This window comes from Babylonia areolata, chromosome 20 (genome assembly GCF_041734735.1).
Source record: "Babylonia areolata isolate BAREFJ2019XMU chromosome 20, ASM4173473v1, whole genome shotgun sequence".
In the NCBI taxonomy this organism is placed as follows: Eukaryota; Metazoa; Mollusca; class Gastropoda; order Neogastropoda; family Buccinidae; genus Babylonia; species Babylonia areolata.
In genome coordinates, this window is record NC_134895.1 from 48,279,726 (window position 1) to 48,282,962 (window position 3,237).

Here is a 3,237-nt window from a genome sequence, read left to right on the forward strand (position 1 = left end):
TACAGAGACACAGAGAGAGACACAATGAGAAATTCATGAACACTTCAGCAGCCAAGCGATGTCAACCTGCTGCAGGCCGTTGATTCTTAACCCACCTACCGCCGGGCTGCGTGGTTGCCATTGGTGACCACAGGAATAAACAGCGGCGGGTCAAGCCATACCTGTTTTCAGCCCGTCCGTCCGTCTCTCGGTAATACCGCACGGAGAAAGAACAATTAAGGGGCCGTGAGCAGTGGCGCGGGCCAATACAGCGGGGCCAAGCTTTTTGGTCGATCTGTGCTGTAAGACCACTGAGTGTAAATGCCGGGGAGTGGTTGGAATTTTGCCGTGTGGGCACGGGGCGTGAGAGGAAAAACGTCAGTCTGGCGCGAAGTCCATGATCCTTTATACCCATGTATAGTAACACGTAGTGTGGTGGCACGGCGTTCCTAAGTTTGAACCTGGTCATTGTATTGTGTTTGTCGTCAGTGTATGTGGAAGGGAGACTGAGGAGGTGGTGGAGGGTGTTCAGAGAGAGAGAGAGAGAGAGAGGGGGGGGGGGGAGGGAAATAGGAAGTGTGTGTGTGGGGGGGGTGGGGGGTGGAATCGAGAGTGAGGAGGGGTGGGGTCGCGTGACTGTACTTGTAATTTTCTTCTATATATATTTTTTCTCGGTATTAATGATGTAATAAAAGAGAAAAAGAAGAAACAAATGACGAATAGACAAAAGTGTACTGTGATAAAAAAAAAAAATGGAGATGAATATGTGAAGCGTGCACATGTGTGTGTGTGCGTGCGTGCGTGTGTGTATGTGTGTGTGTGTGTGTGTGACTGTGTATTTGTATTTGTATTTGCATTTCTTTTTCATCACGACATATTTCTCTGTGTTAAATTCGAGCTGCTCTCCCCAGCAAGAGCGCGTCGCTACACTACAGCGCCAACTTTTTTCTGTTTCATTTTTTTCCTGCGTGCAGTTTTATTTGTTTTTCCTATCAAAGTGGATTTTTCTACAGAATTTTGCCAGGAACAACCCTTTTGTTGTCGCGGGTTCTTTTACGTGCGCTAAGTCCATGCCGGCTGCACACGGGATTTCGGTTTATCGTCTCATTCGAATCACTAGCGTCCAGACCACCACTCAAGGTCAGTCTAGCGAAGGGGGAGAAAATATCGGCGGCTGAGCCGTGATTCGAAACAGCTCGCTGAGATTCTCTCGCTTCCTAGGCGGACGCGTTACCTCTGGGCTATCACTCCACATGTGTCAGTGTGTGTGTGTGTGTGTGTGTGTGTGTGTGTGTGCGTGTGTGTGCTTGAGTGTGTGTGTGTGTGTGTGTATATATATATATGTGTGTGTGTTTTAAGAGAGAGAGAGAGAGAGAGAGAGAGAGAATCAGAAGTGCTTACAACATTGGCGTTTGGAGGCATGTGTCTCGCTTCAAGTCCTGTCTACCCCCCCCCCCCTCCCCCCACCCCTCCGCCCCCCCACCACCATCCCCCCGCCTTCATTGTTCCCCAATACAAGTTACACCCGCGCTTAACCCACACCCAAACCGCACCCCTCGTACCCATACTCCCACCCACCACTACTACCCATTCACTGAGCCCAGTGCTTCTACTGTACCCCCTCAACTGACAGTTTGAATCACGGCGGGTAATCTGACACTGCTGAGTCAGTACAGCAATGGCCCGGTCAGAAATGGGCGAACTGGGAAGGAACTTAAGAACCGGGAGGTAGAGAGAGGGAGAAAGCTGGAGACTCAGACAGGCTCACAGAGAGAGAGAGAGAGAGAGAGAGAGAGAGAGAGGAGGGGGGTGGCGGCGTTGGTTCAGTTAGTTATTGTTACTAGTTAGTAATGGTGTTGTAGTGTGGTTAGTGTTGGTAGTGGTGGTGGTGTGATTGTGTGATCGTGTGTGTGCCAGTGTGTGTGTGTGTGTGTGTGTGTGTGTGTGTGTGTGTCAGCCTGTGTGTGTGTGTGTGTGTGTGTGTGTGTGTGTGTGTCAGCCTCTGTGTGTGTGTGTGTGTGTGTGTGTGTTCATGCGGGCATTTGAAGGTAAAGGCGTAACGTTCAGCAAGACGACTAACAAGTTAGGCCTATTCAAAAGTACAATCTGAGACAGTAGAAACCAGAACGACACACACAAGTAACTTGAAGTAAACGAGTCTTGCACACCCGGAGACAACGGTATCAAGTTAACACGCTACAACTAACACTGACCAAGCGAACCGGCGTCAGAATACTCACTGCTTTTGTGTAGGATCACACACACACACCGTGACACACACACACACACACACACACACACACCGTCACACACACACACACACACACACGCACGCACACACACACACAGACTTCTCTCTCACTGACAGAGTCACACAGAGAAAAAATTAAGGGTTTTGTATATTTCGAAAAAAAACAAAAACAAAACAAAACAACCCCCCAAACCAGCAGGTACTGACAGCCTCTAAAATTAGTTCCCGCCACGTTTTGAAATGTCACTGAGTAGTCTACCAACACAATTTGAAGCCCGCCTTGAAGAAAATGTTAAATTAATACACTGTCATAATTTTGTTTTACCAAAACAAAGCTATGAAGTAATAATCATTAAACATGACCATCGTACTTTTCTTCTCTGAATCAGTGGGTTTTTTTTCTTGTGTACTTGTCTATATCTTCGATAATGTTGTATACAGCATCATTTCATGACGGCCAATGGCTTACTGAGATGAATGATTCATCTGAATCTCTCTCTCTCTCTCTCTCTCTCCGCTCACACACACACACACACAATGACACACACACACACTGACACACACACACACACACACACCGGCAGATACAAACACACACCAGCAGACACACATCACACCACAATTAACGACACTGCAAACTCTCTTATAAAATTCATGGTCACACTACCACCAGGTCATAAAAGCTTGTTACATGACCTGTCCACACACACACACACATTATTAAAAAAAAAAAAAATATATATATATATACAAACACACACATATATACATTTACATACACATACACACACACACACACACAGATATATATATATATACACGGGCGCGTACTCAAACAAACTCACCCCCCACACCACCACCCCCCACATACCATAACCTCCACCCATCCCCAAGACCCATCTCACACACACACACGCTCTTCCACACCATAACTGACGACCTTGCACGTGAACACTGACAAGTTTATTTCATTATCATCACACCACTGACCACCACCACCACCACCA